The sequence below is a fragment of the Phalangium opilio genome, unplaced genomic scaffold, assembly GCF_054372755.1.
Source record: "Phalangium opilio isolate 3A_F unplaced genomic scaffold, DU_Popi_V2 ptg000100l_1, whole genome shotgun sequence".
Taxonomy (NCBI): Eukaryota; Metazoa; Arthropoda; class Arachnida; order Opiliones; family Phalangiidae; genus Phalangium; species Phalangium opilio.
In genome coordinates, this window is record NW_028324203.1 from 3,164,647 (window position 1) to 3,190,147 (window position 25,501).

The 25,501-nt window shown below is 35.3% G+C and overlaps 3 long non-coding RNA genes across 17 annotated transcripts; 1 reads left to right on the forward strand and 2 right to left on the reverse strand.

Annotated features, from left to right (window-relative positions):
* The first annotated feature begins 2,682 nt into the window (after window positions 1-2,682).
* Window positions 2,683-4,926, forward strand: LOC149632461 (uncharacterized). 11 transcript variants are annotated; one of them, XR_016373883.1, is made up of 9 exons: window positions 2,683-3,278; window positions 3,351-3,432; window positions 3,508-3,577; window positions 3,641-3,722; window positions 4,078-4,159; window positions 4,235-4,304; window positions 4,514-4,596; window positions 4,659-4,740; window positions 4,804-4,926. It is a non-coding gene; the product is annotated as an uncharacterized LOC149632461 (long non-coding RNA). The 11 variants fall into 11 exon arrangements; XR_016373884.1 differs by lacking the exon at window positions 4,514-4,596; XR_016373881.1 differs by lacking the exons at window positions 3,641-3,722; window positions 4,078-4,159 and adding an exon at window positions 4,380-4,450.
* A 14,223-nt stretch (window positions 4,927-19,149) lies between these two features.
* Window positions 19,150-20,429, reverse strand: LOC149632462 (uncharacterized). Of its 2 annotated transcripts, XR_016373891.1 has the most exons (4): window positions 20,191-20,429; window positions 19,466-19,547; window positions 19,321-19,402; window positions 19,168-19,257 (listed from the first exon to the last, which is right to left on the reverse strand). It is a non-coding gene; the product is annotated as an uncharacterized LOC149632462 (long non-coding RNA). The 2 variants fall into 2 exon arrangements; XR_016373893.1 differs by lacking the exons at window positions 19,321-19,402; window positions 20,191-20,429 and having other exon boundaries at window positions 19,150-19,257; window positions 19,466-19,613.
* Window positions 20,430-22,395: 1,966 nt separating this feature from the next.
* LOC149632463 (uncharacterized) lies at window positions 22,396-23,246 on the reverse strand. 4 transcript variants are annotated; one of them, XR_016373898.1, is made up of 4 exons: window positions 23,096-23,246; window positions 22,813-23,035; window positions 22,658-22,739; window positions 22,396-22,449 (listed from the first exon to the last, which is right to left on the reverse strand). It is a non-coding gene; the product is annotated as an uncharacterized LOC149632463 (long non-coding RNA). The 4 variants fall into 4 exon arrangements; XR_016373897.1 differs by lacking the exon at window positions 22,396-22,449 and adding an exon at window positions 22,513-22,594; XR_016373896.1 differs by lacking the exon at window positions 22,396-22,449 and having other exon boundaries at window positions 22,502-22,739.
* Window positions 23,247-25,501: the final 2,255 nt, after the last annotated feature.

The following is a 25,501-nucleotide window of genomic DNA, read 5'->3' on the forward strand; positions in this document are numbered from 1 at the left end:
AAATTTGTAGTTAAAATATTGATTATAAGAATGAAATTTAAGTAATCAGTCCTATTTCTAGCTTAACACTTACGTTTTGAGCTAATTTTAGGTTTACAAGTGGGGACCTAAACCGTCTTCCTACCTTATATCTGGGGACATTTGTGTATAAATTATTAGGTTTTGAATTAGTGTCAAAGCCTATATGGTTCCATCGAGTATTTCAATATCATTTTTCACACTCGATAAATTTACAAGTGGGGACCTTCCCAGTCCATTCAACAGACAAGTGGGGTCTTTTAAACACACATTTTCAAATTTCATGAATATTATAATTTTATAGTTAAAATATTGATTATCAGAATGAAATTTAAGTAATCAGTCCTATTTCTAGCTTAACACTTACGTTTTGAGCTGATTTCAGGTTTACAAGTGGGGACCTAAACCGTCTTCCTACCTTATATCTGGGGACATTTGTGTATAAATTATTAGATTTTGAATTAGTGTCGAAGCCTATATGGTTCCATCAGTTATTTCAAATTCATTTTTCACACTCGATAAACTTACAAGTGGGGACCTTCACTGTCATTTCAATAGACAAGTGGGGTCTTTTAAACACACATTTTATAATTTCATGTATATTTTAATTTTATAGTTTAAATATTTTTATTATCATGAAAATTAGGTAATCGGACCTTTTAAAGGCTTAACACTTAAGTTTTGAGCTGATTTCAGGTTTACAAGTGGGGACCTAAACCGTCTTCCAACCTTATATCTGGGGACATTTGTGTATAAATTATTAGATTTTGAATTAGTGTCGAAGCCTATATGGTTTCATCAAGTATTTAAATTTTATTTTTCACACTCAATAAATTTACAAGTGAGGACCTTCACAGTCATTTCAAAAGACAAGTGGGGTCTTTTAAACAAACATTTTAAAATTTCATGTATATTATAAATTTGTAGTTAAAATATTGATAATAAGAATGAAATTTAAGTAATCAGTCCTATTTCTAGCTTAACACTTACGTTTTGAGCTAATTTCAGGTTTACAAGTGGGGTCCTAAACCGTCTTCCTACCTTATATCTGGGGACATTTGTGTATAAATTATTAGGTTTTGAATTATTGTCAAAGCCTATATGGTTCCATCGAGTATTTCAATATCATTTTTCACACTCGATAAATTTACAAGTGGGGACCTTCACAGTCCATTCAACAGACAAGTGGGGTCTTTTAAACACACATTTTCAAATTTCATGAATATTATAATTTTATAGTTAAAATATTGATTATCAGAATGAAATTTAAGCAATCAGTCCTATTTCTAGCTTAACACTTACGTTTTGAGATAATTTCAGGTTTACAAGTGGGGACCTAAACCGTCTTCCTATCTTATATCTGGGGACTATTATGTATAAATTATTAGGTTTTGAATTAGTGTCAAAGCCTATATGGTTCCATCGAATATTTCAATATCATTTTTCACACTCGATAAATTTACAAGTGGGGACCTTCACAGTCATTTCAACAGACAAGTGGGGTCTTTTAAACACACATTTTCAAATTTCATGTATTTCATAATTTTATAGTTAAAATATTGATTATCAGAATTAAATTTAAGTATTCAATCCTATTTCTAGCTTAACACTTACGTTTTGAACTAATTTCAGGTTTACAAGTGGGGACCTAAACCGTCTTCCAACCTTATATCTGGGGACATTTGTGTATAAATTATTAGATTTTGAATTAGTGTCGAAGCCTATATGGTTCCATCAGGTATTTCAATTTCATTTTTCACAGTCGAAAATTTACAAGTGGGGACCTTCACTGTCATTTCAACAGACAAGTGGGGTCTTTAAACACACATTTTCAAATTTCATGAATATTATAATTTTATAGTTAAAATATTGTTTATTATTATGAAATTTAGGTAATCGGACCTTTTAAAGGCTTAACACTTATGTTTTGAGCTGATTTCAGGTTTACAAGTGGGGACCTAAACCGTCTTCCTACCTTATATCTGGGGACATTTCTGTATCAATTATTAGATTTTGAATTAGTGTCGAAACCTATATGGTTCCATCAGGTATTTAAATTTCATTTTTCACACTCGATAAATATACAAGTGGGGACCTTCACTGTCATTTCAATAGACAAGTGGGGTCTTTTAAACACACATTTTCAAATTCCATGTACATTATAAATTTGTAGTTAAAATATTGATTATCAGAATGAAATTTAAGTAATCAGTCCTATTTCTAGCTTAACACTTACGTTTTGAGCTAATTTCAGGTTTACAAGTGGGGTCCTAAACCGTCTTCCTACCTTATATCTGGGGACATTTGTGTATAAATTATTAGGTTTTGAAACAGTGTCAAAGCCTATATGGTTCCATCGAGTATTTCATACTATTTTTCACACTCGATAAGTTTACAAGTGGGGACCTTCACAGTCATTTCAACAGACAAGTGGGGTCTTTTAAACACACATTTTCAAATTTCATGTAGATTATAAATTTGTAGTTAAAATATTGATTATAAGAATGAAATTTAAGTAATCAGTCCTATTTCTAGCTTAACACTTACGTTTTGAGCTAATTTCAGGTTTACAAGTGGGGACGTAAACCGTCTTCCTACCTTATATCTGGGGAGATTTGTGTATAAATTATTAGATTTTGAATTAGTGTCGAAGCCTATATGGGGGAGGTACTAATTTGCAGGATTTTTTTTTGCAAACTTTTTTTACAAACTTGCAGAACCTTCGAGTACCGTACCCCTCGAAAAGTTTGCAATTTCATACCCTAATTTACAGGAGCTTTCTTACAAACTTGCAGAACTTTTTGTTTGCAATTCTACACCCTAATTTGCAGGATCTTTTTTACGTCATCTAAAAAGGTAATTAAGTTAGTTATCTTTAATTTTTTTAATTAAAAATAAAACAATGAAAATATAAGCCTTTAACATCGTAAGTTACCGAAATATTTCATCAGAATACATCTTGGATGATTAATTTGAAACTCTTAAATGTTTGCTATGAGTTTTGTGACTAAATATTAAAGGTTGACCCTTAACCCATAGTCGTGGTATGCTACTAAAGTTAAATTTAAGCTATCGATACTATATAATTATGGTTTCTTACTGACGAGTTAAATACAAATAATAAGGGTTAATGGCGTATTTGACACTGTTCAACGTAATGAATTAACATATTTTTATAAGGCTCTCTGAGGTGAAGAGCATTCCTACAATATATATTTAAATTAAAGAGTGTTAGGATACTTTCGTTTGAACCAACTTGGGTGAGTGTATGTTCTGACTTGTTTATGAAATTTATTAACAATTATACTTTCCATTATTTATTTTTTTGGTAGTTTTTTACGCAGAAAACCTCTTGCAGAACCTTGAATATTTTTTGCAAACTTTTTAAAAAACCGGTTTTTTTCAATGGAAACGGTACGGATTGGTTCATAAAATTAAATAAGAATTAATTATAACTTTTTTTTATTTTTTTCGTAGTTTTTTAAGCAGAAAACCTCTTGCAGAACCTTGAATATTTTTTGCAAACTTTTTAAAAAACCGGTTTTTTTCAATGGAAACGGTACGGATTGGTTCATAAAATTAAATAAGAATTAATTATAACTTTTTTTTATTTTTTTCGTAGTTTTTTAAGCCGAAAACCTCTTGCAGATCCTTGAATATTTTTTGCAAACTTTTTAAAAAACCGGTTTTTTTACATGAAAACGGTACGGATTGGTTCATAAAATTAAATAAGAATTAATTCTAACCATGATTTAATTTTTTGGTGGTTTTTTACGCAGAAAACCTCTTGCAGAAAATTGAATATTTTTTGCAAACTCTTTAAAAAACCGGTTTTTTTCCAATGGAAACGGTACGGATTGGTTCATAAAATTAAATGAGAATTAATTATAACCATGATTTAATTTTTTGGTGGTTTTTTACGCAGAAAACCTCTTGCAGAACCTTGAATATTTTTTGCAAACTTTTTAAAAAACCGGTTTTTTTACAATAGAAACGGTACGGATTGGTTCATAAAATTAAATAAGAATTAATTATAACCATTTTTTATTTTTTTCGTAGTTTTTTAAGCCGAAAACCTCTTGCAGATCCTTGAATATTTTTTGCAAACTTTTTAAAAAACCGGTTTTTTTACATGAAAACGGTACGGATTGGTTCATAAAATTAAATAAGAATTAATTCTAACCATGATTTAATTTTTTGGTGGTTTTTTACGCAGAAAACCTCTTGCAGAACCTTGAATATTTTTTGCAAACTTTTTAAAAAACCGGTTTTTTTACATGAAAACGGTACGGATTGGTTCATAAAATTAAATAAGAATTAATTCTAACCATGATTTAATTTTTTGGTGGTTTTTTACGCAGAAAACCTCTTGCAGAACCTTGAATTTTTTTTTGCAATCTTTTTAAAAAACCGGTTTTTTTCAATGGAAACGGTACGCATTGGTTCATAAAATTAAATGAGAATTAATTATAACCATTGTTTATTTTTTTCGTAGTTTTTTAAGCCGAAAACCTCTTGCAGAACCGTGAATATTTTTTGCAAACTTTTTAAAAAACCGGTTTTTTTTCAATGGAAACGGTACGGATTGGTTCATAAAACTAAATAACATTTAATTATAACCATTTTTTATTTTTTCGTAGTTTTTTAAGCCGAAAACCTCTTGCAGAACCTTGAATATTTTTTGCAAACTTTTAGAAAAACCGGTTTTTTTCAAATTAAACGGTACTAATCAGTTCATTAAATTAAATAAGAATTAATTCTAACCATCATTTAATTTTTTGGCAGTTTTTATGCCGAAAAACTCTTGCAGAACCTTGAATTATTTTTGCAAACTTTTTAAAAAACCGGTTTTTTTACATGAAAACGGTACGGATCAGTTCATAAAATTAAATAAGAATTAATTCTAACTATTATTTATTTTTTTGGCAGTTTTTATGCCGAAAAACTCTTACAGAACCTTGAATATTTTTTACATGAAAACGGTACTGATCACTTGACAAAAATAAATAAGAGTTATTTATAACCATAGTCCACTTTTTTCCTACATTTTCATGCCGAAAACCTCTTGCTGAACTTTGAATCTTTTTTGCGATCCATTTGTCAAAATATCATGCATTATATTTGCATAATAATTTGCAAAACGTTTGGCAAAGCATATTCGCCAAAGAAATTTTGCAAAGCTATTTTGCAAACCTTTTCATATTATTTTTTTGCAAAAACTATTTTCAAGATTTTAGACACATCATTTTTTGCAAACAATTTTGCAAAATGGTTTTGACAAATAGTTTGCAAAATATTTTTGCAAAAATTGTTTGCAAAAGCTGTCTAAAATAATATGCAAATATTTGCAAAAATATTTTGTAAACTCTTAGTCCTATAATTTTTTGCAAAGCTATTTGGTAAACTCTTAGTCCTATAATTTTTTGCAAAGCTATTTTGCAAACCTTTTTTATTTTCAAGATTTTGCAAGTTTTTCAAAAATCTTTGCAAAAATTTTGCAAAAATATTTGAAAACGTTTTCCAAAAATATTTGCAAAAATTTTGCAAAAATATTTGAAAACGTTTTCCAAAAATATTTGCAAAAATATTTGCAAAAGTTTTGTAAAAATCTTTGCAAAAGTTTTGCGAAAATGTTTTGCAAAAGTTTGCAAAAATGTTTTGCAAAAATCTTTGCAAATGTTTTGCAAAAATCTTTGCAAAAGTTTTGCAAAAATGTTGTATAAGTTTTGATAAAATCTTTGCAAAAGTTTTGCAAAAATGTTTGCAAAAGTTTTGCTAAAATATTTGCAGTTTTGCTAAAATATTTGCAAAAGTTTTGCTAAAATCTTTGCAAAAGTTTTGCAAAAATGTTTGCAAAAATCTTTGCAAAAGTTTTGCAAAAATCTATTGCAAAAGTTTGCAAAAATGTTTTGCAAAAATCTTTTCAAATGTTTTGCAAAAATCTTTGCAAAAGTTTTGCAAAAATCTTTGCAAAAGTTTTGCAAAAATCTTTGCAAAAGTTTTGCAAAAATGTTTGCAAAAGTTTTGCAAAAATGTTTGCAAAAGTTTTGCAAAAATGTTTGCAAAAGTTTTGCAAAAATGTTTGCAAAAGTTTTGCAAAAATGCTTGCAAAAGTTTTGCAAAAATGTTTGCAAAAGTTTTGCAAAAATGTTTGCAAAAGTTTTGCAAAAATCTTTGCAAAAGTTTTGCAAAAATGTTTGCAAAAGTTTTGCAAAAATGTCTGCAAAAGTTTTGCAAAAAATGTTTGCAAAAGTTTTGCTAAAATCTTTTGCAAAAATCTTTGCAAAAATCTTTTGCAAAAATGTTGGTAAAAGTTTTGATAAAATCTTTGCAAAGGTTTTGCAAAAATGTTTTGCAAAAATCTTTGCAAAAGTTTTGCAAAAATGTTTTGCAAAAATGTTTTGCAAAAATCTTTGCAAAAGTTTTGCAAAAATGTTTTGCAAAAATGTTTTGCAAAAATCTTTGCAATTGCAAAGTTTTGTAAAAATATTTTCAAAACTGCAAAAGTTTTGCAAAAAATATTTTCAAAACGTTTCTGCAAATATATTTTTGGAAAACATTTATCTTTAAATATATGTTGGCAGAAATGTTTTGTAAAATATTATTGCAAATTTTTGCGTTTATTGAAGCATAATAATGTTCATTTGCAAAATACTACTTGTAAAAAAATAGAGTAGGGCAACCAGCTTATAACTATTTCGCGAAATCCTAAAAGAAGCTGTCGTCGCCTTGATTTTGAAATCTTGATCTCGAACGAGTCGTCCCCCCTAACGAGTGAGTTGGGCCTCCTTGTGTAAATCCTGAAGCCTGCCTGTCTGTCTGTGTAAATGGTATTTATCCTCCTAGTCTGTAATCTATGTTTTAGCATGGCCACGGGATCTAGGGATGTGTTTATGAGGTGTTAGGTTATGAGTAATTTGGACACCCGGGTCCCTACACTTATTAACTTCCAGTATGGTTTGTCCGTTTAAATAGTAAGGGGAGGGGTTGTCAATGGTCCACATATTTTTTTGGATGCCCAAGACCGCAGATTTTGTCGGAACGGGACATTTGGGCGCCGACATTTAGGCACCGCCACTTAGGCGCCGGGACAGTTAGGCTCCGCGACAATTTGGTGCCGCGACATTTAGGCTCCGCGACCACTTTGGCACCGAGACATTTAGGCTCCGCAACAATTTGGCACCGAGACATTTAGGCGCCGAGACAATTAGGCGCCGCGACATTGCCGTAAAATTTTCGTGAAAGATTTGAGATATTTAATTAACGAACATGACAAGTACTTTTAGGCTTATATTCTTTTTATTCAACTGACATCAGAGTTCAACCATGTTGTTGTTTATCTTCATTGACTTCCCAAAATAATATGCCTTTTCCAAAATATTGTTGTTTATCTTCATTGACTTCCCAAAATAATATGCCTTTTCCAAAATATTGTTGTTTATCTTCATTGACTTCCCAACTTAGGTTAGGTTAGGTTATGTTTTTTTAGGGCTGTGCGAATACTCGAATTTTCGAATACTATTCGTTTAATTCGAATCGAGTATTTGATTCGACGAATCGAATTTGCCATTTTGACAAAAACGAGTATTCGATTCACAAAACGGTTATTCGAAAAGAAATTCGAATAACCGTTTTAAAAACGAATATAGTTCCATAAACCGAGTAATCGTTTCCTAGGTGCTAAATTCCAATAGTAAACGAGTATTCGATTGAAAATGTTAAGGACTAGTATGGTCACATAACATATATAAAGCGGTTTCTTTTTTTTTTCTTTTTGAATTTCAACGCGAATGCGCAGTTCCCGGTGTTTTGCTTTTCCTTCACGAAATACTCAGTCTTAGCACGGAGGTGTGTTGTAGAAGGAGTAGAGACTGGGCCTCTAGGGCCGAGACATATGCGTACTAGTCATTTAGTGTTCCTCGCATAATTTTTGCGCATACCGAGCCTACAATCTCTGACGTCATTTCTCCATTCTCCTAGAGGACACGCGTTTTAAAGAAGGCGTAGTTTTCTTTTTTCCCGGCTTAACTCTTTGAATATTTTCCATATTATTAGAAAAAAATATAAATAGAAAAAATAGTAAAGGCATTTTAAATAAGATTTGCAAACGCTTGAGAAATTCCCGGCACTCAGACTCGATACACTAGGGATGTCAAATACCGCCCGGTTTAACCGAAACCGGTTTTTTTTACTCTTCGGAGCACCGTTTTTTAATTCTTAGGTTTTAATCGGTTTTTTCAATTCACAAAATTAAAAGTTTTAGTTTTTCGACAGTTGTTACTTACCTTCTGTTTACTACTAGCAATCTACCACCAAGGGCACATATCAATTTTAAAGGAACTTTCGTTCTCACTCCAAGAAAAATCTGTGGAGTAATTTTCCATTGGTATATTCTAGAATAACAATGGAAAACGGCACTAGTTATCGATTACTCGTACTAATATTCGGTCTTCGGGTCTATGTTGGAATATAGCATTTTTCAACATCTATCATAAACGGCCGGATAAAAACCGGTTTTCTGACAAACCAGTTTTTTGTCCAATTTTTTGGAGCGGTTAAAACGGCCATTTAAATTAATCGGTGAACCGAAAACCGGTTTCAACGTCAGTGGCTCGCGGTCATCTTTCATGTTTACAAGGGCTCGTCTAGTTACGGAGGGAGGATCAAAATGCATACCCCTTTTTATGGACAAACAAGGTCTAGCTTTTTAGTAGAGGGGAAGCTACAAGTCTCTAATCGTTCTACAACACACTTCCCTATGCTCGAACTACATTACTTTAAAAACGAATAATATTCGTTTAAACGAGTACTCGATTCGGATTTCGAATAGGAGATTTACTAAATGTCACGGACCGGATTTCGTATCATTAAACGGGCCGATGATAGATCGCACTGAGGTCTCTTTGTAACACAGAAAAAGATCTAAGGAAACAACAGATGGTAAGTCGTTAATGTAAAGGACAAACAGAAGGGGCCCGAGAACACTGCCCTGAGTGCCTCCCTCAAGACTGGGAGGATGTCACTCTTACCGACTGGTACCTATTAGGTAACTCTTGATCCAGTGGAAAATGTTGTTAAAGACTCCAAAGAAGAGATTCTTGGCCAGCATCGAAGGTTTCCATCCAACAATGCAGAGCAGGGAGAAAGTTGGTCTCCACCGATCTATTGTTGAGAAAACCATGCTGGAATTCACTGATAAATGGGTGGACGTGAAGCATAAGGGCTGATCGAATACATCGTAGACAGGAACAAAAACCTCAATGCAGCGAAAGAGATGGGAACTAAAGTGGTCCCAAGCATCATCAATAGAAAGGGTAGAAATTGGTAAGCAGTCAACATGGCCAGAATCGCACTGAGTGCATTGAAATCAGCGCGGGAGTAATCATAGTTTTTATTGAAGGCACGCGGCTGAGTGTCGCATTGTGAATCTGATAGGAGAAATAAGATTTGAGGGTCAGATGATCGCTACCTCCTAACGATGGGAAGGCTAATAAAGTTGGAAGTACTGTAGCATTAGTAATGCCGAGGTCCAGAACGTTACTACTGATGTTGCTGCGGGCGGAATGTAGCTGCTGGGAAAGAGGCGTCCCCACGACTCGTTCGAGATTTCCCGACATCCCCACGACAGAGGGTTTTCGACAGTGTCGTAGGCTTGTGGACAGCCTGTTTGTCGTTTCGCACCTGATGGAAATGGTGCAACATGACGAGTGTCCCCTTGAGGTTGAGAAATTGGCCTCTACTGTGGCGCTCTTGGACAAGCGCTCACCACAACAACAACCCTCATTTCTTGATGATCTCTTGGCACTGTCCACTACGGTCTCCAACCTGACGGTTCAGCTTACCGAATCTCAAGCTAATTATGATTCGTCTTTGACGCTGCTCCGCTCGGAGGTTCAGAAGATGAAGTCTCTCTCCTTGCCTCCGGATCTCCAGTCTGAGTTGGCGCTTCTCAAGTCTTCTCTTACCCTCCCTCCTGACTCCTCAACCAAATATAATACCCTGGAAGCTGAACTCAACTGTCTCAAGGACCTAGTCTCAAACTTGTCTTCCCACTCCGCTGATCGCGATTTGGATTCTCGCCCGCCTTTCCCTGCGGGTACTACCGCTACTGCTACCCGTTACGACTCTTCGCACCACGACGCCTCTGAAGCCTTTCGAATACAACGCCGTAAGCTCAACGCTCTTATTTTCAACTACCCGGACGACGACTCTCCTGCTGAGGACAACCGTTTTGCGCGTATTATTCTTCGTGACTCTGGTTTCTCCGCATCTGACATTAGCCAGGTTTCGGTCTCGCGCCGCGGTCGCTACCTTCCCAATGGTGAGAAAATCCGACCCCTCGTGTTCACCTTCAGTCGCGTTACGGATCGTAAATATTTCATCTCACAACTACACGAATTGCGTTCAGACTCAGCCTACAATTTTCCCTACTCTTACACAATTGACCGCACTACTACCCAGCAGCGGGTGCACTATGATCTTCGCCAACAACTTAAACAACTCAACTCTAGTGGCCTTCAAAAGTACTCTATCGTTCGCGGTGAAATAGTCCCAATCTCTACCCCGGCTGACCCCCAGACCACATGCGTTATGGAAGTCATCTCTACAAAAAACTAGATGCTCCCTCTTTCGCGTCTCAACCAATATCGCCCATTTCCCTCTCATTCGCGAAAAGACTTTTTCAGGCCTTCTTTCCCCCAATGTATTGTTCCCTTGAATATTTATGTTTTTAATGCGCAGAGTGTACTCTCAAAGTTCGGAGAGTTGACCGCCCGCGTTGCTGAATGGCATGCCGACGTTATTTGTGTTATGGAATCGTTCGCTAAGCCCAGTATCCCGGATTCCTCCCTCCATCTTCAGGGTTACTCCCTCTTTCGTAAGGACCGGACCTCCTCTCATGGCGGGGGCCTCTTGGTGTACACTAAATCTCGTATTCACGCCCACGTATTTACCCTCGAAATCCCCTCCTTCCCTGAACAGCTTTGCCTTACGCTTCGTCTAACAACAAATGACCCCCCGTTGTTTCTCTGCTGCGCCTACCGATCTCCTGACACTACCCTGGACACTGCGCTCCTCCTCAGCAATTTTGGCTCTTATGCGCGAAAGTTCCCTAATTTACTAATTGCTGGCGACCTAAACCTACCCTCTATTGATTGGTCCTTCCCTATGGCGCTCCCCGGCGCCTCGCTAGACCACAGGTCCTTGATAACCCTGTTGCAAACCTCATTTTTAAAACAGCATGTTCTCTTTCCCACACGTTACAGCCAAACCAGATCAAACTCCTGTAACGTCCTAGACTTAGTTATAACCCACGACAACGTTGAACCAGAGGTTTGTGAGGAAATTCCCCTAGGCCGTAGCGACCACGTCGTCCTCTCCATTGCTTACCCATTGCTAAGCGCCACTCCTACCCATGGGACTGAAGCTAGTTCTTACAATTTTTCTGCTGCTGACTATGATAACATTAACAAGGCCATTGCTGAAACAAATTGGGATTCTCTATTGGACACGCCAAATTTTCCTTGTGGCTGATCAAACTTCCTCACCCGTCTCTACTCCATTATAGACACCCACGTTCCAAAGACTACTCCCACCCCTGGCCCTAACCGTTGCAAGCCTTGGATCTCCCGCTAAACTAAACGCACCCTTCGCAGAAAGGAACGTCTGTGGCGGAAATTAAGAATAGCAATCTCAGCCGATAGGCCAGCTCGTGTGGCTGCCCTTCGTATTGCATACAATGCTGCAGTTGCTGATGCTAAGGCTGCGATCTTCAAGGCTCACCGTCAGCGTGACAGACGGAAGTTCAAACAGCTCCGCTCAAACCCTGCGATTTTCTGGAAGTTTGTAAATCGCAGGCTTAAACCCCCAAACTCTGGCCCCTCCATAAAACTACCTGACGGGTCCATCCCGCCCCCTCTGGCTTCAGCCAATTTATTTAATGCACGCTTCCATCAAAATTTTTCGCGATTGCCCTGCTCCTCCTCTGCTAATTTACCTGAAATTTGCCCTCACCAACTCATTTTTACTCCCCCTACTCGTTCCGAGATCCGTCTTATCCTCAAGAACTTAAAAGCACCATCCGCTGCTGGCCCTGACCATGTCCCAAATCGTTTCCTCCGTGGCTGCGCCAATACCATCTCTCGCCCCTTAGAAATACTGTTCTCGCGTTCCCTAGAAGAAGGTGTTCTGCCTGAAGACTGGCTCACGGCTCACGTCGTCCCCGTTTATAAAAAGTCCGGTTAAAAAAGTGACCCGCAAAACTACCGCCCAATTAGCTTGACCTCCGCAATTTGTAAAGCCCTTGAACAACATATCAAAAACGTTCTACACAACCACGTCAAGTCCTATCTTCACGCTTCCTAGCACGGCTTTTTAAAGGACCCTGCGGCTCTATCATCTGCCCCTGTGAATTGTTTTTTCTGCGCAAAATTTTATAGCCAGATAGTGCTGGTCCCTTTCGGTGGGTTTGAGAACTATCCATAAGAAGCAACTAGGGTCCATTGCCCCGTTTTGGATTTGCTACTAAAATGGAGTATTTCCCTCTGTCGTTGGGAGGGGCTAAATTTTGTACCCACATCGCCTATGAAAGGTTTTGAGAAGTTGCGCTTGGTCTTGGTGTAAAGAAACGCGCGCCGTGCCTATGCAAATTTTACCTTGAAGAACTATCTCTCTTTGCACTAATGTGAAGTGCAGGCACAGTGGGGTTCTAAAGTCATTTTCCTCTGAATACCAACCCTTTTTCTCGAAGGACAGCTTGTTCTGTATATACTCTGTTACAACAACGGTTGTCAGAACGCGCAAAGCTACGTCTCTATGTAACCTAACATTGTGCGTGCTGACAATAGACCAAAACTTTAGGATTTTCAGGATTTAAAATATCCGCAAGTTTTTTAGCTTGAGTGCACGGACCTCTAGGCTATAGTTTCACACGCATTTGAAACTAAGGCCTAGAGGTCCTTGCTCTCGAGCTAAAAAACTGGCGGATATTTTAAATCCTTATTTTCTTTGTCTCTTGTCAGCACGCACAAAACTAGGTTACATAGATACCTAGTTTTGCGCGTGCTAATAACCGATGTTGTTACAAAGTATATACAGAACAAGCTGTCCTTCGAGAAAGGGAGTTGCCTATCCTATAGCGCGAAAAGAAATTTCCTCACGCGCATTCTTTATTCATGGTACACCTATTACTATTCATCTGTTAATAATTTTACCACTGTCTAGGGCCTCTAAAGGTTACATAATAAATTTATTGATGTAAATGAATTAAATATAATTAATTGAGCCACCGGCTTCCTGGATTACGGTCAGTCTCTTTTTGACAGTGAGCGATAAAGATCTTCAATCACGTTACATACACAAGCGTAACTTTCATGCTTTAGTACAGTCAAGGTTACAACGTGTGTACCTACTAGTCTTCGCGGAATAATCCCCATAGAGGCAATAATTTTCATTCGGTAATTAAATATTCACGTAAATTTGATACAATTAAAATTAAATTACATTTTTCAGTCTTTCGGGAATAATGCCTTATACCATGAAAAAAATCTGTTTGGCTACCCGCTTCATTCATTGATTTCAAATCTGTATTTGCCCTAAAATGATTACTATGTTGAAATTAAAGTACTTAGAGAAGGAGTATAGCGAAACCTACAAATTGTTTAAAAGTAAGGTAGCAAAATCTTCATTAGTTAACTTTCGCTTTTCTCTTTCACAAGCCCATCTTTGGTACTCGTGTTTTATATCAACGCGATGAATTTTATTTTCTGCAGGAATTTTAAACCGTAATTACATATAAATTACACTTTATAATTAGAAATATATATTTACCTTTTAGACTCATTTCGAGTTTTTACTTTATAGAAAATGCAAGAAATATTTCTAGTAGGTACCAACTCAAACAATTTATGCATTTAGTATTTATAAAATGCCCGCGCGCGGAATCTATCAATAATTCTTTTTGAACCGTAATAAATAAACCGAAATAGATTCTCACTGCTTGAACCTTCTAACATAGGCCTAGATCGAACAGCATTCTGCGCCAATTTTTGAACTCAAGAATCGTGATGGGATTATTTACGCTATTGTTGAATGTAAAAAAAAAAAAATAAAAACCACCCCAATTTTAGATATATTTAAAACGAGCATCGCTTGTCAGTAATATATTGGGCGTATTGTATGAAATAAGCTAGGCGAGTAGGGTCATTTGACAACGGCGATACAACTTCTCAAAACCTTTCTATCGGAGAGGGTTAGATATTTTTTACCCCACTCCGCCCCAATGGGCGATATGACAACAAAAGACTCTATCCAACAACTGATAAGATCTTAGGTGGTTTTCAGGGGGAAAAAAATCTACTACTTTACTCAAAGAATAGAGACAGATTTTGGATTGTAAACTACTTTTCCTTCAATGAAAATTTCCATACTCGAAAAGTATTAAAGAGCTAACTTGCCAGTCCATCTAGGAAGCCTCTTTTATTGGCCTTCCTATGAACGAAAATATTCAAATTTCGCGCCTCGATATTTTAACCAATAAGCCGAAATACCAGAGTTGTACAACTGCGTCGCCAGCGCAGCCTAGTGGCAAAATGACTGAACTAACAGCGACCGCGTGGGACTTTAAAAGGTAAATCCACCACCACCAACTTGCTTACTACTTTCCACACCTGGCTGGAAGCTTTTGATGCAGGTTTCCCTGTTGATGTCATATACCTTGACATTTCCAAGGCTTTCGACTCCGTTCCCCATGCTCGTCTCCTTTCTAAACTAGCTTCCTATGGCATCCACGGAGCCCTGCTACATTGGCTTTCAATCTATTTGACTAAGCGCTCTCAACGGGTCTCTCTCTCCGGGATTCTCAGCGATCCAGTTGATGTTGCTAGTGGGGTCCCACAGGGTAGCGTTTTGGGCCCGCTCTTATTCCTGCTCTACATCAATGACATGCCCACTGAAATACTCAGTCCGATAGCCCTTTACGCTGATGATATTAAGATGTTTCGGGTGATCACATCGTACGAGGATGTTAAAACGTTGCAAGATGACCTTGCGCGCTTACACGTATGGGTCACCCTAAATGGCCTATCTTTCAATTGTTCAAAATCCTACCATCTAAAACTGTCCCCGTCATCCTCGCCATCGCCCGGTTCGATCTCCCCTTATTTCTTGAATGGTTTCAGGTTAGAACGCGTTTGTGATCATCGCGACCTAGGCGTCATCGTTTCTTCTGACCTTTCCTCCTCCAAACACTGCGCCACGCTTGCGTCCCGTACCAGTATTGTTGTCGGTGCACTTAGCCGAAATTTCTCCTACCTCGACCAGTCCTCCCTTACCCTCCTCTACAACCAATTTGTGCGGCCCATACTTGAATATTGCTCCCCGATTTGGCGACCTCATCTCGTTAAGGACTACTCATCACTAGTCTCAATCCAATCTCGTGCCACCAAGATCCTCCCAGCCCTGCGTGGGGTTCCCCGCGAACTACGACTTGAAGAGTTGGGCTGGTCTTCCGTCCACTCTCGTTGGGATACCATTGACCTCATCCTCCTATTCAATATCCTTTCCGATCCCTCCCAACGTTACTTTGTGGCTAACCATTCCTCCACGCGCGGTCACTCTCGAAAACTTTTCATTAAACGTCCACGACTTAACGTCGTTAAGCAGTCTTTTTTTTATCGGGTCGTTCCCTTATGGAATTCCCTACCCAATGATATTGTAATTTCGCCCTCTGCAAAATCTTTTAAAATCAGGCTAAAAACCCACCTCTGGAATATGTAACTTTTATAACCCAAATTTCCTGGTGTACACTTTAATTTCTATTTTAATCTGACCCATACCTACCAACTATGTCAATGTTTTTCCCGATACTATTATTGTCTAATTTTAAATATGTCTCACGGAGCTGTTATGGCCTGCGCCCTAGCTCCAACCCAGAAAAAGAAAAAGAAAAAGAAAAGAAAAAAAGAAAAAGGTTGTCTACGTGGACATATACGAAAGCAACAATCGATCCACCCTTTGGGCTACCCTTGCTTCCAAAGGTATACCACCGTCCATCATCGACGGGATTCGGAACCTCTACGGTGGGTGCACATATGCCTATTCACTCAACGACCATACGACTATGGGGCTGACGCTATGGGGCTTCAATTCAGTCGGGAGAAATTAAACTCCCTGGCCTTCAATAGAGATGGCCCTTGTCCCGCCTACCGTTTGCAGGGCTTTTCGGTCCCTGAAGTTACAGAATACGTGTACCTTGGGGTTAAATTCTCCAATATGGGGCACTACCTCTCTCGTGCAGCCACAGAGCTCGGCAAAATGTGCAACAGCCTCCGGTGGGCCGTGCGCAACCTCGCAGACGTGGCCTATAATCGGTATTCCGTTGGTCGCACGTTGTGGAAGGCCGTAGCGGTACCGGCTCTAACGCATGGCAACGAGGTTCTATGTTTCCCGGCTCATATCATGACAGCCCTTGAACGCACCCAAACCATGGTGGTCGCACCGCGCTCAATGCGGGCCCCATGGCGGCGAATTCGGCGGTACAGGGCAAAATGGGATGGAGCTCCTTGGAGGTACGCGAGGCGAGGTCAAAGCTCCGACATCATTGCCGCCGAATCACATTGCCAAGCAAGTGTACGATTCTATCCGTGCAAATGGCCAGACCACTTCTTGGACTGCTCGGATTTCGGCCCTCGATCGTAAATACGGGGTTGGTACCGAACGCGGCAGGCCATCCTCCGGCGCTGAATGGGAGGCTCTCGTAGACGGCGAGACCATGGAACATGCGCAGAGGATATGGCGCTCTGCGGTTGCTAAAAAATCTAGTCTCTGCCACTACAGTGCCAAACCTTTCCCGACCGTGGAATCCTTCTACGATGGCTCCCACGGGGGTGGCCTCCTCTTCCAAGCACGCACCGGCTCCCTGCTAACCGGCACCCGTCAATCAACCCTCGGTGACTTCTCCCCTGCGTGCCGCCTCTGCGGCCACGCTGAGGAAGAACTCGGGTATGTCAACTTCGACTGCCCCACCACGTGCCCTGGGATGCCACCGAGTGGCGCGCCAAGTCTCGTAGACACCCACTCCCCGATGTCCTTGGACTTACGGGTTCCCCGTCGGATTTCCCCGTAGTGCGGGCCATCCATGAATTATGGTGGTCCAAGAAGCGAGCCTGGCGACGCGAACACCTAATTGCGCCGGGCTCCTTGTTCGACGCTATTCCATCTCCCTGTTCATCGCCTTGCCTGGTTTAGCCCAGACTCCCGAGACCCAGACAGTCATCCCCTCCCTGTCTTCACGTTGTAAATTTGTATTTCACATTGTCACTTGTAAATAGTCAATTATACTTTGTAATTTTTGCTACATTTCTGCTGAGCTCCCCCGACAGGGGAGCCGTCCTGTTTCGAAAGGGTGTACTAAGTACGGCAAACATTAAACCTGTAAACCTGTATAAAAGATTTCTCGACATCGCGACAACTCGTTCGAGATTTCCCGACGACTCGTTCGAGATTTCTCAACAACGCGATCAACATTTCAAAAACAAGGCGACGACAGCTTCTTTTACGATTACGCGAAATAATTATATATGTAGCTGGTTGCCCTACTTTTCTATTTTTTTTTACAAGTAGCATTTTGCAAATGAAAATTTTTGTTAGTAGTGGTGTTAAAAATAGTATGCTGCAAAAAATGCAAAAATATTTTTCAAAACATATTTGCACAAAATATTTTTAAAGATAAATGTTTTCCAAAAATATATTTGCAGAAACGTTTTGAAAACTTTTGCAAAGATTTTTGCAAAACTTTTGCAAAGATTTTTGCAAAACTTGCAAATATTTTTACAAAACCTTTGCAAATATTTTTTTGCAAAACTTTTGAAAAAAGATTTTTGCCAAACGTTTTGAAAAATATTATACAAATATTTTCGCCAATTGTAGGGCAAAAAATTTTCTTCAAAATATTTGAAAAATATTTTATGCAAAAAGGTTTTGCAAATTTTAGTCAGACAATTTTTTTGCAATAAAACTTGGTACAGTAATTTTGCAAAAAACATTTTTTAACAAATACTTCACGAAAAAGATTTTAAATAAAATATTTTTCAAAAATTTGCCAAAAATTACAAAAATATTTAAATTCCAAAATAATTTCTCCCAAAAATATTGATGAAAGAAAAAACAGTTTTAGTAAAAGTTGGCAAAAAGATTCAAAGTTCTGCAAGACGTTTTCGGCATAAAAAAATAGGAAAAAATTGGACGATGTTTATAAATAATTCTTATTTAATTGAGTGAAGAGATCAGTAGCATTTTCCTTGAAAAAAAACGGTTTTTCTAAAAGTTTGCAAAAAATATTCAAGGTTCTGCAAGAGTTTTTCGGCATAAAAAACTACCAAAAAATTAATGATGGTTAGAATTAATTCTTATTAAATTTAATGAACTGATTAGTACCGTTTCATTTGAAAAAAACCGGTTTTTCTAAAAGTTTGCAAAAAATATTCAAGGTTCTGCAAGAGTTTTTCGGCATAAAAAACTGCCAAAAAATTAAATGATGGTTAGAATTAATTCTTATTTAATTTCATGAACTGATCCGTACCGTTTTCATGTAAAAAAACCGGTTTTTCTAAAAGTTTGCAAAAAATATTCAAGGTTCTGCAAGTGTTTTTCGGCATAAAAAACTGCCAAAAAATTAAATGATGGTTAGAATTAATTCTTATTTAATTTAATGAACTGATTAGTACCGTTTCATTTGAAAAAAACCGGTTTTTCTAAAAGTTTGCAAAAAATATTCAAGGTTCTGCAAGAGTTTTTCGGCATAAAAAACTGCCAAAAATTAAATGATGGTTAGAATTAATTCTTATTTAATTTAATGAACTGATTAGTACCGTTTCATTTGAAAACAAACCGGTTTTTCTAAAAGTTTGCAAAAAATATTCCAGGTTCTGCAAGAGTTTTTCGGCATAAAAAACTACCAAAAAAATTAATGATGGTTAGAATTAATTCTTATTTAATTTAATGAACTGATTAGTACCGTTTCATTTGAAAAAAACCGGTTTTTCTAAAAGTTTGCAAAAAATATTCAAGGTTCTGCAAGAGTTTTTCGGCATAAAAAACTGCCAAAAAATTAAATGATGGTTAGAATTAATTCTTATTTAATTTAATGAACTGATCAGTAGCATTTTCCTTGAAAAAAACCGGTTTTTTTAAAAGTTTGAAAAAAATATTCAAGGTTCTGCAAGAGTTTTTCGGCATAAAAAACTGCCAAAAAATTAAATGATGGTAAGAATTAATTCTTATTTAATTTAATGAACTGATTAGTACCGTTTCATTTGAAAAAAACCGGTTTTTCTAAAAGTTTGCAAAAAATATTCAAGGTTCTGCAAGAGTTTTTCGGCATAAAAAACTGCCAAAAAATTAAATGATGGTTAGAATTAATTCTTATTTAATTTAATGAACTGATCCGTACCGTTTTCATGTAAAAAAACCGGTTTTTCTAAAAGTTTGCAAAAAATATTCAAGGTTCTGCAAGAGTTTTTCGGCATAAAAAACTGCCAAAAAATTAAATGATGGTTAGAATTTATTCTTATTTAATTTAATGAACTGATCCGTACCATTTTCATGTAACAAAACCGGTTTTTCTAAAAGTTTGCAAAAAATATTCAAGGTTCTGCAAGAGTTTTTCGGCATAAAAAACTGCCAAAAAATTAAATGATGGTAAGAATTAATTCTTATTTAATTTAATTAACTGATTAGTACCGTTTCATTTGAAAAAAACCGGTTTTTCTAAAAGTTTGCAAAAAATATTCAAGGTTCTGCAAGAGTTTTTCGGCATAAAAAACTGCCAAAAAATTAAATGATGGTAAGAATTAATTCTTATTTAATTTAATGAACTGATTAGTACCGTTTCATTTGAAAAAAACCGGTTTTTCTAAAAGTTTGCAAAAAATATTCAAGGTTCTGCAAGAGTTTTTCGGCATAAAAAACTGGCGAAAAATTAAATGATGGTAAGAATTAATTCTTATTTAATTTAATGAACTGATTAGTACCGTTTCATTTGAAAAAAACCGGTTTTTCTAAAAGTTTGCAAAAAATATTCAAGGTTCTGCAAGAGTTTTTCGGCATAAAAAACTGCCAAAAAATTAAATGATGGTTAGAATTAATTCTTATTTAATTTAATGAACTGATCCGTACCATTTTCATGTAAAAAAACCGGTTTTTCTAAAAGTTTGCAAAAAATATTCAAGGTTCTGCAAGAGTTTTTCGGCATAAAAAACTGCCAAAAAATTAAATGATGGTAAGAATTAATTCTTATTTAATTTAATGAACTGATTAGTACCGTTTCATTTGAAAAAAACCGGTTTTTCTAAAAGTTTGCAAAAAATATTCAAGGTTCTGCAAGAGTTTTTCGGCATAAAAAACTGCCAAAAAATTAAATGATGGTAAGAATTAATTCTTATTTAATTTAATGAACTGATTAGTACCGTTTCATTTGAAAAAAACCGGTTTTTCTAAAAGTTTGCAAAAAATATTCAAGGTTCTGCAAGAGTTTTTCGGCATAAAAAACTGCCAAAAAATTAAATGATGGTAAGAATTAATTCTTATTTAATTTAATGAACTGATCAGTAGCATTTTCCTTGAAAAAAACCGGTTTTTTTAAAAGTTTGAAAAAAATATTCAAGGTTCTGCGAGAGTTTTTCGGCATAAAAAACTGCCAAAAAAATTAATGATGGTTAGAAATAATTCTTATTTAATTTAATGAACTGATTAGTACCGTTTCATTTGAAAAAAACCGGTTTTTCTAAAAGTTTGCAAAAAATATTCAAGGTTCTGCAAGAGTTTTTCGGCATAAAAAACTGCCAAAAAATTAAATGATGGTTAGAATTAATTCTTATTTAATTTAATGAACTGATCCGTACCGTTTTCATGTAAAAAAACCGGTTTTTCTAAAAGTTTGCAAAAAATATTCAAGGTTCTGCAAGAGTTTTTCGGCATAAAAAACTGCCAAAAAATTAAATGATGGTTAGAATTAATTCTTATTTTATTTAATGAACTGATCCGTACCGTTTTCATGTAAAAAAACCGGTTTTTCTAAAAGTTTGCAAAAAATATTCAAGGTTCTGCAAGAGTTTTTCGGCATAAAAAACTGCCAAAAAATTAAATGATGGTAAGAATTAATTCTTATTTAATTTAATGAACTGATTAGTACCGTTTCATTTGAAAAAAACCGGTTTTTCTAAAAGTTTGCAAAAAATATTCAAGGTTCTGCAAGAGTTTTTCGGCATAAAAAACTGCCAAAAAATTAAATGATGGTAAGAATTAATTCTTATTTAATTTAATGAACTGATTAGTACCGTTTCATTTGAAAAAAACCGGTTTTTCTAAAAGTTTGCAAAAAATATTCAAGGTTCTGCAAGAGTTTTTCGGCATAAAAAACTGCCAAAAAATTAAATGATGGTAAGAATTAATTCTTATTTAATTTAATGAACTGATTAGTACCGTTTCATTTGAAAAAAACCGGTTTTTCTAAAAGTTTGCAAAAAATATTCAAGGTTCTGCAAGAGTTTTTCGGCATAAAAAACTACCAAAAAAATTAATGATGGTTAGAATTAATTCTTATTTAATTTAATGAACTGATTAGTACCGTTTCATTTGAAAAAAACCGGTTTTTCTAAAAGTTTGCCAAAAATATTCAAGGTTCTGCAAGAGTTTTTCGGCATAAAAAACTGCCAAAAAATTAAATGATGGTTAGAATTAATTCTTATTTAATTTAATGAACTGATCCGTACCGTTTTCATGTAAAAAAACCGGTTTTTCTAAAAGTTTGCAAAAAATATTCAAGGTTCTGCAAGAGTTTTTCGGCATAAAAAACTGCCAAAAAATTAAATGATGGTTAGAATTAATTCTTATTTAATTTAATGAACTGATTAGTACCGTTTCATTTGAAAAAAACCGGTTTTTCTAAAAGTTTGCAAAAAATATTCAAGGTTCTGCAAGAGTTTTTCGGCATAAAAAACTGCCAAAAAATTAAATGATGGTTAGAATTAATTCTTATTTAATTTAATGAACTGATTAGTACCGTTTCATTTGAAAACAAACCGGTTTTTCTAAAAGTTTGCAAAAAATATTCCAGGTTCTGCAAGAGTTTTTCGGCATAAAAAACTACCAAAAAAATTATTGATGGTTAGAATTAATTCTTATTTAATTTAATGAACTGATTAGTACCGTTTCATTTGAAAAAAACCGGTTTTTCTAAAAGTTTGCAAAAAATATTCAAGGTTCTGCAAGAGTTTTTCGGCATAAAAAACTGCCAAAAAATTAAATGATGATAAGAATTAATTCTTATTTAATTTAATGAACTGATCAGTAGCATTTTCCTTGAAAAAAACCGGTTTTTTTTAAAAGTTTGAAAAAAATATTCAAGGTTCTGCAAGAGTTTTTCGGCATAAAAAACTGCCAAAAAAATTAATGATGGTTAGAATTAATTCTTATTTAATTTAATGAACTGATTAGTACCGTTTCCGATGAAAAAAACCGGTTTTTCTAAAAGTTTGCAAAAAATATTCAAGGTTCTGCAAGAGTTTTTCGGCATAAAAAACTGCCAAAAAATTAAATGATGGTTAGAATTAATTCTTATTTAATTTAATGAACTGATTAGTACCGTTTCCGATGAAAAAAACCGGTTATTTTAAAAGTTTGTAAAAAATATTCAAGGTTCTGCAAGAGGTTTTCGGCATAAAAAACTACCAAAAAATTAAACCATGGTTAGGATTAATTCTTATTTAATTTTATGAACTGATCAGAACATACACTCACCCAAGTTAATACAAAGGAAAGTATCCTAACAGTCTTTAATTTAAAATCCTCAAGCATCAACAGTAGAAGACCATGACTTTATTAGTAGCAGACCACGACTATGGGTTAAGGGTCAATCAAAAATATTTAGTCTGATAACTCAAAGCAAACATTTAAGAGTTTCAAAATAATCTTCCAAGATGTATTCTAATGAAATATTTCAGTAACTTCCGTTGTTAAAGGCCTATATTTTCATTGTTTTATTGTTTAATTAAAAAAAATTAAAGATAACAAACTTATTTACCTTTGTTGATGAAAAAAGATCCTGCAAATTAGGGTGTAGAATTGCAAACAAAAAGTTCTGCAAGTTTATAAAAAAGGTCCTGCAAATTAGGGTATGAAATTGCAAACTTTTCGAGGGGTACGGTACTCGAAGGTTCTGCAAGTTTGTAAAAAAAGTTTGCAAAAAAAAGTCCTGCAAATTAGTACCTATATGGTTCCATCAGCTATTTCAATTTCATTTTTCACACTCGAAAATTTACAAGTGGGGACCTTCACTGTCATTTCAACAGACAAGTGGGGTCTTTAAACACACATTTTAAAATTTCATGTATATTTTAATTTTATAGTTTAAATATTGTTTATTATTATGAAATTTAGGTAATCGGACCTTTTAAAGGCTTAACACTTAAGTTTTAAGCTGATTTCAGGTTTACAAGTGGGGACCTAAACCGTCTTCCTACCTTATATCTGGGGACATTTGTGTATAAATTATTAGATTTTGAGTTTGTGTAAAAGCCTATATGGTTCCATCAAGTATTTCAATTTCATTTTTCACACTCGATAAATTTACAAGTGGGGACCTTCACAGTCATTTCAACACACAAATGGGGTCTTTTAAACACACATTTTAAAATTTCATGTATATTATAAATTTGTAGTTAAAATATTGATTATAAAAATGAAATTTAAGTAATCAGTCCTATTTCTAGCTTAACACTTACGTTTTGAGCTAATTTCAGGTTTACAAGTGGGGTCCTAAACCGTCTTCCTACCTTATATCTGGGGACATTTGTGTATAAATTATTAGGTTTTGAATTAGTGTCAAAGCCTATATGGTTCCATCGAGTATTTCAATATCATTTTTCACACTCGATAAATTTACAAGTGGGGACCTTCACAGTCATTTCAACAGACAAGTGGGGTCTTTTAAACACACATTTTCAAATTTCATGTATTTCATAATTTTATAGTTAAAATATTGATTATCAGAATTAAATTTAAGTAATCAGTCCTATTTCTAGCTTAACACTTACGTTTTGAGCTAATTTTAGGTTTACAAGTGGGGACGTAAACCGTCTTCCTACCTTATATCTGGGGACATTTGTGTATAAATTATTAGATTTTGAATTAGTGTCGAAGCCTATATGGTTCCATCAGTTATTTCAAATTCATTTTTCACACTCGATAAACTTACAAGTGGGGACCTTCACTGTCATTTCAATAGACAAGTGGGGTCTTTTAAACACACATTTTATAATTTCATGTATATTTTAATTTTATAGTTTAAATATTTTTTATTATTATGAAATTTAGGTAATCGGACCTTTTAAAGGCTTAACACTTAAGTTTTGAGCTGATTTCAGGTTTACAAGTGGGGACCTAAACCGTCTTCCTACCTTATATCTGGGGACATTTCTGTATTAATAAAAACTGTCTTTGTACACAAAGACGCGAAAAAGTATGAGATAAGTGTAGAAAATTAATTGTTTGAAGTAACAGATATTCAAATTTTCATTTTTGAAGACGTGATTATAAAACATCAATTATTTGAAAAATTTCTTATCTTAGTTTTTTTCACCAAAATTCCTTAAGTTAAATATTTTATCCTTAGACATGTGCATCATTTTAAAAGTAAAAAACGTATGCATTTTATTTCTATTTAAAATTTAGAGTTAGTTTGAGTATTCGGGCCCATAAGGAGAATAAAATGGGCAGAAAATTGTTGATAGCAGACAGAACAAGTTGGGAAAACCAAAATATTACCTCTCCGTGTCGAGAAGATTATATAAACTTAAGTATCCAATGAAAACGTCGACCTTTTTGCCCTCATCCTTTCCCGCGCTTTGCGCTTCCGCATTTCATCCTCTCTCAACATTATCTTCCTCCATTTTACATACAAAAATCAAATACTCACAAAAAGAAGCGGCAAAAACCTGCTGGCTCTTTACAACCACTTAATTTGACTTAATATCCAATTTCCAACAACAATAATATACCGGTAGTTTAATTGACAACCTACTAGCATCGAAATTCCCTTTAAGAATGGCTCCCGCGCATAAAAAAGGGCAATTTTCAACTAGGTGGGCGTTATCTCATTAGATTTGAAAAATATCATTTTTCTTTTTTACCAATGCCTAACCGTTTGGATTTTTTTAAAGCAATCTTAGCAGCAAAAAATATTTTTTGATACAAAATAAATGTTTTATATTCTTATTAAGAATAAAACAAGAGGATAAAAAAGGTCTGTCCTCTCGTAATTTTTTAAGCTTTTATCATGATTACTCTATACAACAGTAACAAGGAGTATAAACCCATTAATGGAAGCAGTATTTTTTTTCCGATACAATCTCGCTTATGTTTATCCTCTCTAGACTTCGCTAAAATCCTATTACTCCTACGTATGTGGGGTGGCGTAGCGGTTAGCGCT